General features: G+C 46.0%; 1 protein-coding gene across 3 annotated transcripts in view; it reads left to right on the top strand.

The window, feature by feature from the left end:
* The window catches only part of ISOC2 (isochorismatase domain containing 2), a 116,906-nt gene that overhangs the window by 22,952 nt on the left and 77,572 nt on the right, over window positions 1-16,382 (top strand). The window lies entirely within an intron of this gene.

A 16,382-nucleotide genomic window follows, 5' to 3' on the forward strand; every position in this document is an offset into this window, starting at 1 on the left:
GCAATAATAAAACAAGAGTCCGTCATAGCCAGCAAGTTACTAGTATTTAATCAACAGAAATCTTCATTCGGTAGATAAAATCACCATAAAAGAATACAGATCAAAAGCAATAATATCAAATTCATCATTAAAAAATACAAACAGTATGATTATTCATAAAACTAGGAACAATAAAGCAATCCGGTCTCGTTCTCCAAGCCACTCGACTCATAAAAAGAAAAAAACAGTAAAAATCACATGATCTGTGGGAAGCTTCTGATGATATATCAGGGAAGGCCTACCTTGTTTTAAGGTTCAGAGACTTCAACAAGGGAAATAAAAAGGCTTCCTCGGCCGACTAAAGTAAGGACAAAACATTGTGAAATGCAACTTGTTCTGCAGAGACATGTCCTGCGGGTGCCCTTACCTCAGGCCGTACCCACCCACATGGAGTTGCCAAGAAATGGTGCAATTGATTAAACCTGAACCTGGCCATTAAAAACCTGTCAAGCTGGTATCTTATGTATTAAAATGTATTATACACTTGTACATCTGCAAACAAAGGAGGTCATTTGAATCATTTCACAAGGGTGAAATCCTCAACATCAGCTTTGGCAAAGGGAGTCCCCGTAGCCTAAATTGGCAAGGCAGCGATATGAGCATCCCTTCATACCTTCGCTAAGCATTACTGCTTGGATTTTACAGCGAGAAGAGATGACCATTTTGCTTTCTCTCCAAGGATTTCCATATATGACCATTCCGTCAGATCTTCCAGCAGGTTCCGAAATGCTTGGGAATCTATTCAGAAGGTGTGGAATCTGCAGTATAAGTATCCATCAGAAGGAACGGTTACTTAGCTTTGGTAATGATCTTTCTGGTAGATACTCTTTCTACCTACAGATTCCTCACTTATCCCACCCACCTCCCTCTCTTGAAGGATGCTCAAGATTTATTGATTGTTTTTTTAAAAGGTTCCAAATCAATATGTTGCACTGCACCTACTCAGAACTGAAGCCCTCCCATCCTGCTAGCCTCCAGGTACAGATAAAATAAATGAGAAGTTGACATCAGCGCAAAGCTTTATGGGTGGAGCTTTATGGCTTCAGTGATGTCACTGTAGCTTTGTTTCTGGAGCTGCCGTGGGGCATCGCTCCCTAATGGCGTGGAAGAGCTATTGGAAAAACATTCCAGATCTGGCTACATTTTAAAAAGCCAATGGCCACTGTGCACACTTTCATGACTCGCATAGCCAGATATGGTCAAGTTAGAAGCAGAAAATACCAAAGTAGGCGGGGTCTTCTGGGTAACAGGCAAGGAGGTGACCAGGTTGTGTACCAATAAAAGATTGGTAGGAAAAGGGAACATCCAAAGGAAGTAGAATCATTCGTAGAAGTGCTTTCATCAGCACCAAATCACAGGGCCATGCATCCAGAGCAGCGAGTGTTGGGAAGCAATAAAATGGCGTTGGTTACTAGTCCCCAGTGCTCGACAGGGCAAGAGCATCACCCACCTCTACTAGCATTGAATGTCCAAGAGTCACTGCTCCGTGCGTCATCGGTGGGTGACATAGGGCGAACTGAAGGTAAAGCAATAGTGGAGGTGCACTTCAATCAACAGTCTCGCATGCAGGTGGTGAAAAAGTGCGACAGTCCAGTTCTAAACAATACTTCAGGGGTAGAGGAGCACAGCAGATTACCTTATTGGTAATACGTAATGAATTATGCATCTGACCCCTCAGGAACAAACAACAAGCTCATAGAATGAATGCCTGATTTAATCTCAGTTATTGGCAGTCGCTTGGGGCCACATTCCAGACGCACGGTCAGGTCAGGTTCTCTTCAGACAGGAACACAATAAACTCCATTCCAGTTTTGACCTACTTAGGTCTTGACAGTGAGGTATAGCTTGTGTCCTTGGTGCAGTGAGCACTGGGCCCACACCTTGGCATACTCCTCACACACAGGGTGTCTACTTCAGCAAAGAACAGGCGATGGATAGAAGACGTGAACCAATCTGTCACTGGTAAATGCTCAGGATCACATTCTAGACCATTGTTTTTCTCGCACTATGTCAATCTAGTGCAACTCTGTGCCATTTTGAATGTGGCTGGTGTTGGGTCTTAGCTCATGGAGTGTTGGTGTTTCCATAGGTAGGAAATGTTGAGGTTTCCAGGTGGGTAAAATCTGTGGTGGAGAGTCAGTTGGAGTTGGTAAGTGTCGGTTGCTGGCTGTTCTCTCATCCTGTTATGTATACTGAAAATAGACTAAGTCTTTCCTTGGAAGCACTGCATCTTTTAGTGGAGACGAGGAGAACCATACCAGGATGAAGTCACTACGCATGCTGTGGTGTCAAGCTGTGCTCTTGCTACAGTGTCGGGGGTTGTTTTCTTTGCAGCGTCCTGTGCTTCAACATCGAGTCTGGGCTGTGCAGAGTATTGGTGGCAGAGAGGAAGGCTGTAAAGTGGAAGGCAGATCTTCATCGGCCTTCGGAGTTGGAGGCTGGAGCTGGTGTAGGTGGGGTTGGAGGCTGTAAGTTCTCTGCGGCATTCCTGTGCTTCATCCTTGTGGTGTGGCATGTTGGATCCTGTGGGTACACTGGAGAGACCATGTGCTGAGGGCTGTGCTGGAAAACCCGTACTGAGGGACACGCTGGTTTCCAGGCTACCTTTGCTGTTTGTGGGTTTTGTTTTGGGCAGCGACCTCCGGTGCGCATCCACGCTTATGCGTAGTGCTGAAAGCCTTTTTAACTTGAAGAACCTCTCCACGTCATCTCTTCGATTGTATACATATGCGCTACGTTATGCCATTTTAGATTGGGAGGTTTTGCATGATGTGACGTCCACGGCAATTAAGCCTCACTTTCAAATTAGATTTCAACCAGTGCATAGAAGACATATTTTTACCTCTCCGAGGCAGCCTTCACTTTAAGTTGGGGCGCTCATCACACAAGCAGCCACATTGCACCGGCAGCCTTACTCTACGGCTCTTCTGTTTTGGTCAGTTTTTATCTTGATGATCTCTACTTGTGTTTTGTCAATAACTGTTACATTGATCACTGCCAGTGTGGAATGAACTACAATTGCTTGGTGCTCATTTTCTGAGCTGACTGTGAAGCTGCTGCAACTATTGTTGTTGTTCATATTACCTTAACAATGTGTGCGTGTAGTAGTAACTGTTAAATTGTGTGTTTCTGATGTTGAATTGACTAGCTATTTTGTAAAGTCTCTGTTGAGAGCTTGTTTCTGTCCATCCTTATAGCCTTGCAGCAATCTATTGTTCCTCCATATGCATTCTTACCTAATCTGACAGCATCGGAGTTGGACTGGGAACAATAGAAGCATATCTGGATGCCTCAGATGGAGAGTCCTTTACCCGTAAATTGAAATTTCCCATATTTGGCATTGTTTGGGCCCTGAAGCTCAGAAAATTTAAAAACAGATTCCAAGAGAAGTCCTCTTTTGGAGTGATGGCGATGGTGAGGGCATAGATGGAAATGTTGATGAGTACGCCTCTGCCATTAAATCCTTTGATACAAGGGTTAAGTCATGCAAAGATTTTACCATGGAGAGGCACAAGTTTTACAAGAGAGTTCAAATTGCAGGAGAATCTGTGGCAAGCATCTGGTGTGCTGGGGATCCTTTTAGTATCTTGTGATTACAAGCTTTTCGAGGAAGAGATGATCATAGAGCAACTAGTCGAAAAAACGGATAACAAAAAGTTCCAGGAAGCCTTGTTGTCTACTCTCATTTCACTTTAGAAAAAACCCTAGTAGAGACAGCCAGAATTAAAAGTACAACTTCCGTTATGGAACAGATTACTATAACGGACATTAAATCCCATGCTCATAATGTTTTATCAGTGAACACGAAGAACAAGAAGGGAGAGAGAATGGTAGAGACTGAGAAGTATAAGACGAAAACACCTCTAAAACCTTTAGAATGTTGTAGGTGTGGGAGCACATCTCATTTGGGAAATGCTAGTATGTGCCCCCCATGGATTGTGCATGTGCCAAGTGTATGAAAAAAGGGCATTTTGCCAGGGTATGTAGATCATCAGGAAGAATAAGTACTAGCAAAATTCATAGGGTGGAGGCAAGCAGGTTACGTTGAAATTATGTTTCTACAAGTGACAAGAGTGACGTTTTAACTGTTGGAACATCTTCAAAGGATGTTGAGGATGAGTAAGTGTGAGAAATGTCCTTGAACGTGATAAAAAGGCATCTTTGCTTATTGGGCATAAATGGGGTGGAAGTAAGGGTCATGGTAGATTCAGGATACCCTTTTACCTTACTAAGTGGAAAAGGTTTGGGGAGAGTCATTTTGGTAAGTGCCCACTAAAAGATTCAGTTATACATCCGGTTGGGTACGAGGGCAAACCCATTGAAGTTTTGGTTGAATTTGTGGCAATGCTTAATTTTAAGGACCATGTGATGAAAGACTTAATACATGTGTCAAGGGATGACGTCTGTTTATTGGGGTGGTATGACCAAAGAACTTGGAAATACTGTTGGATCCCAATAACCCTGATCAAGTCATAATGAAGATAAAATACATTCATGTTCTTTTGATAGAGAAAAAAGAATAGGAGAGCTCTTATCCTGAAGTGTTCCAAAAGATTCTGGGCTTATTTAAAAGATTTGTGCACAAAATAGGACTTGCTGAAAATGAACGTCCTGTATTGCATAAGGTTAGGAGAGTGCCCTTAGCGTTGCGAGCCAAGTTAAGGAAGGAATCATCAATGCGCAGAACATCATTGAACCTATAGAGTTTCGACTTGGTAGCTTCAAATGTTTTTGCCCACAAGCTGAATGGGTCTGTATGTATGTGTGTGGATTTAAGTGAATTAAACAACCAGATATCAGTAGATTGTTATACACACTCAAAGGGGGAAATATTTTCAGTCTGTTGGACATGACCTCACCGTACCATCTGATCAATCTGCATCTTGATTCTAGGTATTTTATATCTTTTGTAACTGTTGAGGGATTGTTCCAATTTAAACGCATGCCTTTTGGATTATCGTTTGCATCTGCAGTCTTTCAGAGAGTGGTGGAGAGTTTATTCTAAGGATTGGATGGTGTTTTAGCCTTCCAGGATAATATGTTGGTCTATGGTGTTGATTAGGAGCAGCATGACAAGAGACCACATGAGGGGAGTCACTCTTAGTGCAGAGAAATTTAAGTTTAGTATGCCAAGCATTATTTACCTGGATTACAAGTTATCCGCTGATTGAGTTGAGTCAAAGTCAAGTCTGGTTAAGGCGATGGAGTATTTTAATCCTCCTGAAAACAAGGATTAGTTGCAATCCTTTATGGAGTTAGTGAAATTTTACAAAGATTTATTCCCTGGTGTGTTGAAAAAAGATAAAATATCAGAAACCTTTTGAAAAAGAATATGAGATTTCAGTGGAGCAGTGAATGTGATCATGAGTACAATTGGCTCAATGGTTAGAGCGGCAGACCCTGATGCAGAGGTCTGGCCCGGGACCAGGGTTCAATTCCCCGCCTCGGCGGGTCTTGGGCTCAAAAATCCACCTACCTGATAATTCTCGCCTCAGTGCCTATTCCAATCATGGAGTGCCACCCTGCAACTCTGGGCAATAGCTTGCTTAATCTCCACAACGGCCCCCACAACGCTAAGGATGCCTGGCAACCACCTTGGGGGTGCCCAGGAGCGGACGCCTCACGGGGAAAGCCAGGATGGGTCCCACAGCAGTATTCGTACAAGCGCCTTGAGACTCTTGCGGGTGAGTAGTGCGCTATACAAGTATCAATTTACATTTTGTAAAGAATGAAATAGCTCAAGCTATTCTAGCTAAGCTTTTCAATAACTGGGATGAAAGTGAGTTCCTGACAGATGCTAGTCAGAAAGTCTAGAGAAGGGAGAGGTGAATTGACCGCATTTGTTTCATGGTGCCTGAGGAGGGCAGGGTCCGTGTATTCTGTGGTGGAGAGAGAAGACTTGGCAGTCTGGTGGGGGATCAATCACTTAAAAGCATACTTGTGGGGCACACGTTTCATCATATCTGTTGATACTAAACCTTCTGTATATTTGTTAACCAGAGGGGGTGGAGTTACCCAGAGAATTTCCAAATGGCAGATTAGACTTCACGAGTGTGATTTGATTATCAAGTGGAGTATGTGCGAGGTGCCAAAAATGTCCAAGCCTATGCCCCTTTCAGTATGTGCCCAAGGGGAGGATATGTTATGGGGGGACAAAGGGAATCAGTGTGCACTTTCGGGATTCACTCTAAGGGCCTGTGTATTCATTTCAAAGTTCATTCAAACATAATTATTGTATTTTAAAATGTAACTGAAAGGAAAATCACTCATCTTAAACATCAATCAAGGGTACCACAGAAAAACTGTGACTGCGCATTATTGCACTTGATAACGGCAAGGGTGCGATAAACACTGCAATGTTTGTTGTACATTCATTCATACCTTAACTATTGGTGCTCTACATTTAATAAATAAGTGATAAAGAATGCTAGTACATTTGAAGACACTAATTTGAAGTCAGTTGTTTTCACCAGTTTGATATATTTTGGGCCAGAGGGTTATATCATTATTACTCTGATATCATGGCTCTCTTGGTACTTCATTGGGGTTTCAAAGTCAGCTAGTGTGGATGGGTTTGTGATTTCACTCTTTTTTAGTGTGCCTACTAAAGAAGGTTGGAAAGAGAAAATCCTTGATGGTTCTCGCTGATGCGTTTCGAACCACTGGTGGCTGGGGGTTCTCATCAGGACTAGGGCTGTTTTTTGTTCTTATGTGTCTGTAAAAACTGTATATAACACTGCTGGACTGCTGCTTGCTACCTTTTTTTCTGCCCCACAAGTGTTCTCCAAGGGCTTGGTGGCGTGTTCTTGTGGAATTTCAGGGCCATCAAAGATTCCTCCTGCCTGCCCTGCTGTGAGTCTGGCTGTAGCATTCTGACTAGGTGCCGTAATCGCCGCTCCTCGCTTCACCTCTCGCTGACATCAGCATGTGTGGAGCACTTTGTGTTTCTGCCGGATAACATGTGTGTAGCCCTTCATACGTCACTCAGATCAGCGCTTATTGGGCTCTCTGTACTTACCAGGGCGCGTTGTGCTCTTACATCTTCCCCTAGATCAGTGGGTATCTCATCTCAGTGCTTCGTGCTTTCCCCAAGACCGCACTCTCTGAGCGTAGAGAGCCGCTGCAACGCCGTAGATAGCCCCTGCCTCGTGAAGCCGTAAGGTTGCCCAGCAATGTGGAGAACTCCACTGACGTCAGCCGTGGGCCTGGCCTAGCCACTGTAGTAATTCCCAGTGTGGCTTTCCTGAACGCATTAACCTAGTAATGAGGGGTGGGCCAGACTTCTAAGGCTGGTCCGCGTGGCTCTGCCTCCAGGATCAGTACCTATGCCGAGATAACGACACAGGACCCGCTCCCAAGGCCTGCCGACATTTCCTGACATTGCGAACTTCCTGAGAGTGGCTCGATCACCACAAAGGTACTGTGGGTGAAGGGGGCCCATGGGAGCTAAGAAGCCGCTAGCGCTTCTTTTTGGGTGGCTCTGGGCACAGGACGAGTGGTCCCGGAGAGCAGCAGACATGCTGCGGATTGGAGCCAGTGTTCGTTCTGTGTCTGGGACATCGGACCTGCTTGGGCCCCACAGCCGACTTGCGTGTTGTGGGTGGCTGGAACATTCTCTTGCACCAGCCTCTAGAGGCCAACCAGAGTTTTCTTATCCTTCAAGGACGGATAGGGAGTACTACACTCAACGCCCCCGCATCCTGGACGCTCTTTTGCCCTATTGTTCCATTTCTGTAAAGTGTCTAATAGAAAAACATCTTTCGTTTTAGCACTGTGAAGAACCAAAGCGTTTTATAAAATAACTTGAAAAGTATTGATTGGATTTTTGTTGTTTTGGTCTTGATTTACTTTCAATATAGAAACTATTTTTATAACCCTGTGGAGTTTCTTTTTGTGGTAAATTCATTGTTACTGTGAGAGTGTGTTGCACAAATTCTTCAAACATTACCTCTGTAGATAAGCCTGCCTGCTCTGCGCCAAGCTACCAGAGGGTGAGCACAGGTTATCTTTGGTGTGTATCTAGTTTACCCTGACCACAGTGGAGTGTTCTGCCTGGCTTGGGTGCATACCTTGGCCAACCAGAAACCCAATTTCTAATACTGGGCAAAAAATAAAGGACTGGATTGAGGTCCAGTGTAATAACCAGTGGCTGAGGTTCATTAAATAATCCACCCATCACTTTTTTGTCTTCCTCGGTGTGATGCCTGAAGTGGAATGTTTACATCCAGATGTGGGTCCTGTTCTCCCTGTGCCATAGGACTCCAGCTGCACCCTAGTGACGAGGCCTAAGTAGGCCAAAACCAATCTGAGGTCGGTTGTTTTACCATTCACAAGGGACATCACCATGCTGTTCAGGCTAGCCAGTTCATATTGGAACAGAACCAAATCTGATTTGCATATGACTGGTTTCTGGATGAGGTGACATGGTGGGCAAGAAAATGATGGACTTAAATTGGGCCTCCAGTAATTATCAGTGGGTGAGTTTAATTCAAGCAATCCACCTATCACTTTTTTATTTTACTCTCTCACCCTATGAGAGCACAAGGACATGCTGTCCATGTTACTGGAGATTCAGGTGCAGCATATGTAGCAGCTTTGCACTACCTGGGCTAATCGAAACAAGATGATTTTTTCTTCTTTTGAGTTTTATATAGCGCAAACTTCACCCGAAGGTATCAGATCGCTTTACATAAGCACCAGTCGTGTTTATAGCCCCATTCCTCTTTTTTTTGTTAGGCAAATGGGAGATTAAGTGATTTGTCCAAAATCACATGATGTTGAGCGTTCCTTGCTGAGACTCAAATCCAGTTCCCCAGCTTGGAGGTCGACCGCTCTAGCCGTTAGGCTAGAACCTCTCCTTATTAAATTCAATATTGTAGCTAAAGAATATAAGAAGGATACAACCTGCTCAAGGCCAATTAGGCTGATGTCGGGTCCAGCAGAGTGGAGTCCAAGCAGGTAAACGAATGGTAATTCCGTGGCAGCACTTCGTCTAGCAGCCTCCACACTGAGTATTGACACAGATCAAGTAATGCGCAGTAAGCCCGCCAATGCAATTGCAGGGTATCACAAATGACACAAAGGCATCCTCTAGTAGCCACCACTGGCCTGCAGATCTTCCACTGCATTTCTAGCACTGAGCAACCAAGGAAGGCCTTAAGCGCATCACTACAGTAGACCCCAGCTAGGCATTGAGCGTGCCCCCCTTGTACACTAACAAATGTCATAGAGCCACTGGAATTATGAGGCAGGGAAGCATCAAATTATGCGGCAGTGTTGACTAAATTATGCAGAACGGAAAAGACAAACTATGCGGAATAATGCTGCAGATTTTTTGATATTACTTGATTATTTTTTGATTTTTACACATGCCTATACTGTCTGACCAAATATTTTACCTCATTAGTACCAGTTTAACAACCAAATACAGAAATAAGCAACTGAAAGATGAACCAGTTAACCTTTGTGAAGGGCCTTCTACTGTGTGCCAACACACTAGCCCACGTTTTCATTTGAGCTTGAAACTATTTTTTGGGGTCAAAATCTGCAGATTATGCAGCAGATGATGGATTATGTGGCAAATCCATAAATATGCCGGGGGTGGGGATGAAAGCTTCATTTTCGGAACCGCATAATTTCAGTGGGCCTGGTCATGGTTCACGTAGAAGAAGTACCTCATTTGCCACTTGATAGCTCCCAGGCACAACTGGGTGTCAAACAGCCGGCCATCACTAGCAACGCGAATCCCCAACCATTGTGCATTGAGGTTTCTAGCTGCATCCAGCCTCATATAAGGGCCAGAAGCGCCACCTTCAAACAATAGGAGCGGTGGTTCCACTGCAGCTCTTACTTCGCGCTCAGAAGCCTGACTTTGTCTTATAAGTGGTGTCCATGGGCCTGGTCTGCACATGGTGCATGTAGGTCTGGCTTCTTGAGTGACATCCCTACGCCATTTGCGTGTTTAATGACAAGGCTCCAACATTTGATCTATAGTCTTGACATACGCGAAGAGGCGCCACAACGGTAAGTTTAAAGGATGACTCCTGTGTCATGAAGGAAGCCATGACCTACCCATGGCCTGGGTGAGTTGGGTGGCTGCTTGGGGCGCCTGGACACAGAGGCAGTCAGAATTGCTGGTAAAGCAGTGTACTTTGGTTTAGCTTTAATCTCTGTGTAATCAGTGACCATAATTCTGTCCATCCCATCCTCAGTTTTTTTCTTCTCCCCAGACCTCCACCCATGCACTACATTCAGGGCTCTCTGGGTGGAGACAGGCCCAATACTTCTGCTGGACTTATCTTGCGGTTACATTTTTGATCTTGCACCTTCCTTTCGCATACTGCATGTGGGAGCAGAGCTTGAGCACAGAGGGCTGGGGCAGGAGCACTCAGTGGTCCCTTAAACCAGTGTTTGTGTCACTAAGGCTGAGATCTGATCAGAAGGCATATGAACGCCAGAACCCCACTTCCCTCATCTGTCAGTGCAAAGCTGCCCACCCAGAGATCTGAAACCTGAACAAAGGAACCAGGTGATGCTGCCTTTCGTTTAAATACTTGTAAAGCTACCGGACAAAACTAACCTAAACCGAGTGATTCTACTTTTTCATTTTACATTTCATACAGCTGCCAATTTAGACCCAAAGATGTCAAATGAATACTGCATAAAGCGTGGTTTTAGCAATACTAGAATGTCTACTCGTGCCCAGAATTACTAGTTTTTCTTTGCATTTTGATACGTGTACACAAATACAAGTACCAAAATGCAAAGAAACAATATAAGTGATTAAACTATCCACATCTGACATAACTTTATCACATTGTGGCTCGTGCTGGCTAGATGTATTGTACTCTTCCCTGTGACTTTTATATTCTACGGAAAAACACAAGCCGCCTCTATCCGGCATGAGAACTCACTTAATCTATCATTCAGATGTATATTGTGATAGCTCTAATCTGCTATTAAATTTGGAAGTGCAAAGACCTAACCACGGCAAGATGAGCTACTCTTGTCCTCGACCCGGTGACTGGGTTAATCTTTAGCACTGGACTTTCTCTCTCTCTTTTTTTCTCTGTCTTTGATCTTTTTGGTTACTAGAGGAAAGCACACCCACACTCAGTCATCCCCAGCACTGGTGTTTTGGGGTGACAAAGGCAGTGTATGAAAAATCAGATTCCTCAAAAATAGACTCCCAGTTCTACAATTTCAATACTCGATCTAACACAAGTGAGTCTAAAGATTTCGTTCTGTAATAAATTCCTAAACACAGCCGGCTTCTCTTCCCAGTTATATTAGATCTGGGTTAATGTAACCCCAATCCTGCCATATGTTCGGTGTTTGGCAGTTGGAATTAGATGCAGGTCAGGGTTATATAGGGAGGCATTTTTTGTACTGTATATATTACAGTAGTCTATATTTGGAATCTGTTTTTGCAAAAAAAATGTTTTAAGTCGGTTTCGAAGTGCTGCTGGTGAGAGGCTAAGGCGCAAACACAGTTCTAGATCTCCTCACCTTCCACATTTGCATGAGACAAGGAGAGGATGCTTAGTGGGGCCAGTTATCTTCTAAGTTGTACAAATTAGAGGGATCTGATTGGTTGGAATATGTGTTCCTAGCTTCTGGTGCCCTTCCAGTGCATGTTCATTGCCTAACGGATTTTTCATTTTCTCGTAGACGGCCAGTGAAGGCTTAGTCCTAATGGATTCTCTGAACCCCGAAATGTGTTTTCTAAGCTAGTTGAGCATGGTTGGTGTCAATTAGATTGGAAACGGTGCCACCACCTCTGGTTCCATGAGCCTAGAAATAAGATACTATAGAATGAATTAGTACAGAGGTGCTATAGGATTCAGCCGAAGTAGATTTTGTACTTTTCTTGAGCTTTGACGTCCTTTCTTCAGTTAGCACTGAACAGGCCCCAAGCATGCGGATAACTTCACTGCATTAGGGCCTTCTGTCAGTTTTGAAACTGAGGTTTGGTCTCTTGGAGGCAAGTTGAAAAGTCACCATAGGGAATCACTGTGGACTTTTTCTAGTGAGGGAACAAAACAACCTCCTCAAACCTCACAACAATACACAAATAATGAGACGGCCTTTGGTTGTCCCAATTCATTGCATATCGATAATATCTGCACAAAATGGTAACAAGATCGGACTGCATCCATGCATACCTCCTCTTAGCAGCCCTCGTGTATTTTAAATACTCAGAGCGCCCCAGAGTTTTGATAACCTCAAGATGTGTCAGAGCTGATTCAGTGGCCCATGGGCTGGCCTCTGTTTTGCCTGTGGTCCACCTAAGCACCGCACTTCACTTTTTGGGTACTTTTACTGTTTCTTGCAACAGAAGATTCCGCTTTCTTGTAACATACGATCCAGCTTGCTTCTTCCGATTACGCAGGCTTGCTTGGGTTGGGTTAAGCAGTGCAGTGTTGTCTGCATGTTGTAAGGTGTGGTAAAGAAGACCATGAACGGATGCAGGAGGAGGTGCTTCTAATCTCTGTCTCCAAAAAGGCCTGACCCTGTTTGCCACAGCTCAGTTATATGGTGGTTTTTGCATAAGCGTGTTGCATAAATGACTGTGTTCCTGTATCTGCTGCTAGGCTGGCCACTTTCAATTGTAATTTTCCTCTGTCTAATTGGTGAAATACCTGAGAAGAGTTTTTTTTAATCCGTTTGTTAGAATCCAACAGGACAAGAGACATTTTCATCGGTACCATGCGCCAGCATAGTACAAGTGTATTATATCAATCAAGTATATGTACCAATGATGGATTTGAATATAAACATTGCTAGCTCGGGCTTTCACTCTGCATGGAACCATCTGGATTAGATAGGCGAATATTTGCTGTTTCTGGTGAATACTTCTGACTGCAGATTCCTCACTTCAGAATCCTCCCCAGGCATCTGCGGATCCTGAATTGTTTTAAGCAGTGCTCCGGCGTGCCAGCAGGTGACGCTGTGGGGTTCCTCTTTGGCTGTGCACTGGCACCTAAGTGACAGAGCAAGGCAGCATATACGCGTTATTCCTGTTTTTCCCCTTTCTGTGTCCTTGGAAATTTACCGCAAACAATTGTAGGTACTAATGTGCTGAATACTAACTTGGGACTTTTTTTAGATGCTAAAAGGAAGTCATTCCATAGAATGGGGAGGTGGGAGGGCAGTGAGGAATCTGTTAGATATAGCATCCACCTGAAAGAGTGTTACTGAAGATAAGTAACTTGTTCTCCAGATGGAAACTTGAAACCTCAAATTCCTCGTCTTAGAATAGATACCAAAGCAGTATGCCGCCCAGGTGGAGCCTTTGTGGGGTAAACTCAAATCAAAAGGTCCTCCTGGAATCACTGAGCAAAATGCCCTTTCTGACGGACCTGGCTGTCAAGATAGTAGTGCTCTGTGAATGTATGCATTGACTCACTTCGTAGTTTGGCAGGTTTCAAGGACAGGTAGGCACTCTGCAAGCCAACACAAAGTTAGAAGCCTTAGCCTTGGTAAGAAGGCCTCTCAAGGTTTCGAGGGCTGCTTCTTGTCCAGTGGGTAGCAGACCCTGATGCGTAGTACTATCCTCCTCAACAGGACTTGCTTATGCACAGCCTTCCCTCTCTTCAGCAGGTAGAACCTCACAAAAAGCTAATTGCTCACACTATGTTCCTTGGTACGGTCAATGTAAAAGCTTCAAGCCCTTTTAGGGTTCACCAATGGAACCTCTTCTCCTCTATCAAAGGGTGAGGGGTTTGTGGAGAAAACTGTGAGAGTTATGCATTGCCCCAAGTGAAAGCGATTCAAGATATTGGCAAAAGCCGCGGTGCGTCCATTGGGGCGTAGGGGCGTAGCCCCACTAAGCCCTGACGCACCGTGACAAGAGCATAATTGCTGCCTGCAATTATAATTCACAAATAATAAAGCGCCGCAGCGCAGCGCTTCAATTCCGGACACACCCGATGGAATGCAGAGTACGCAGGGGGTGGGGCTGGCTGTCTGCAGCAGTCCAGCAGCAGTACAGTACTGTCTGCGCATGAGGATTTTTGGGCTGTATCTAGCCCGAGCATGCGCGTTAGTGGCTGACAGTGTTAAGTTCACATTAGAGAGGGACCGAAAGGGGCCGGGGGTCCTGCTTTAGCCGGACCCCGGGGTTTCAAAGGCGCCAGGGCGAGCAGTCAGTGTGCCCCCCTAGCCAATCCTGGCGCTGCATGCAGCGCCAGTTTTGGCTGGTCCACCGCGCCGAAGGACAGGCAATCCATTATTGGATGCCGCGCTTGGGTGGTGGCACACTGCCTCAGCCTCGGCACTGCATATCATGGCCAATCACTGTGTGACTTCAGCAAGTGAAGCCATGCAGTGATTGGCCATTCGGGACGTGCGCCGTGACGTTTTTCAGTAGTTTAGTTTTCTACTGTACTTGTACTTTCTAGTGTGTAGGGGCTCTAGTCATCGGCTCGTCGCCCCGTGCGCGCAGGCAGCAGCAGACGTCCGTTGGCGTCCGACACAGCACTTCACTCGAGTCGACTAGTTTGTCTACGCTGTCACCACCTGGGGGAAGAGGCATTTTCTGGAAAACAAAAAAGTCGCTAAATTTTTATTTATAAAATTGCTTTCATTGCTTGACAGCAAAGTACACCATTTTAAGTTAAGCTAGAATTAAACATGTAAAAATGGTTGTAACTTTAGCTCTGCACTCTGCTGTCATCGTTATGTAATTTTGCCTGTTGCTAAAGGCCCGAGAAGGCTATCAGCATTCGACAGGAGAAATAAATTATCTTTGCAGCCACTACAAGACACAACGCAACACCGACATGACCCCTTCGCAAGACCTCTGCAACTCTCTCGCCTTGTTCTTCCACCGCAAGATCGCCGACATACACAACAGCTTCGGCGCGCCGACCACGCACCCAACCACCGAACCAGCGCCCCCCACCACCACCCTCCGCACCTGGACCCCTGTCAGCACCGAAGACACCACCCGCATGATGAACACCATCCACTCCGGCTCCCCCACGGACCCCTGCCCACACCACATCTTCAACAAAGCCGACACCGTCATCGCACCCCAACTCCGGAACATCATCAACAACTCCTTCACATCCGCCACCTTCCAGAAGAGCTGGAAACACGCCGAGCTGAGCGCCCTTCTGAAAAAACCCACTGCGGACCCCACGGACCTCAAGAACTTCCGCCCCATCTCGCTCCTCCCCTTTCCAGCCAAAGTCATCGAGAAGATCGTCAACAGACAACTCCCCGCCTTCCTCGAGACCAACGGCTCCCTCGACCCCTCACAGTCTGGCTTCCGAGCAAACCACAGCACCGAGACCGCACTCATCGCAGCCACCGACGACATCAGGGCCCTGCTCGACAACGGGGAAACCGCTGCCCTCATCCTCCTGGACCTCTCAGCAGCCTTTGACACCGTATGCTACCGCACCCTAATACAACGCCTCAACAACACCGGAATCCAAGGACCAGCCCTGGAGTGGATCATCTCGTTCCTCGCCGGATGAACCCAGAGAGTCCGCCTTCCCCCGTTCCGATCCGCGGCCACCAAGTCATCTGCGGCGTCCCGCAAGGATCCTCACTCAGCCCCACACTCTTCAACATCTACATGAGCCCTCTCGCAGCCATCGCCCGCCAACACAACCTCAACATGATCTCCTACGCCAACGACACCCAGCTGATCCTCTCCCTCACCAACGACCCCACCACCGCCAAAGCCAACCTCCAGGAAGGAATGAGAGACGTTGCAGAATGGATGAAGATCAGCCGCCTGAAACTGAACTCAGACAAGACGGAAGTCCTCATCCTCGGACCCTCTCCCTCATCTTGGGACAACTCCTGGTGGCCCCCTGCCCTGTTCAGCGCACCCAAACCAACGGACCACGCACGCAACCTGGGCTTCATCCTGGACTCCTCCCTCACCATGACCAAGCAAGTGAACGCCGTCTCATCATCCTGCTTCAACACCCTACGCATGCTCCGTAAGATCTTCCGATGGCTCCCCACCGAAACCAGGAAGACGGTCACCCAGGCCCTCGTTACCAGTCGTCTGGACTACGGGAACACCCTCTACGCCGGAACCAAGGCTAAACTCCAGAAAAGACTCCAGCGCATTCAGAACCCCTCAGCATGACTCATCCTGGCCTCCCTCGCCGCAGCCACATCTCTGCTAAGTATGGGCGTAAAATCCACTCCGCTCGCGGATTTTGCGGATTTTCGGGAAATTCGCAATCCGCGAGATTCGCGGATTTCCCGCAAAATCCGCTAAATTCGCATGCAGCGGATTTTTTTTCTGGGTGATACAATTTTTGCGGCGCGCGGCGTTCATCAGAGTTTGCCGAGTTGTTTTTCTCGATATTTTGCGA

This window comes from Lissotriton vulgaris, chromosome 7, assembly GCF_964263255.1.
Source record: "Lissotriton vulgaris chromosome 7, aLisVul1.2, whole genome shotgun sequence".
NCBI classification, from domain to species: Eukaryota; Metazoa; Chordata; class Amphibia; order Caudata; family Salamandridae; genus Lissotriton; species Lissotriton vulgaris.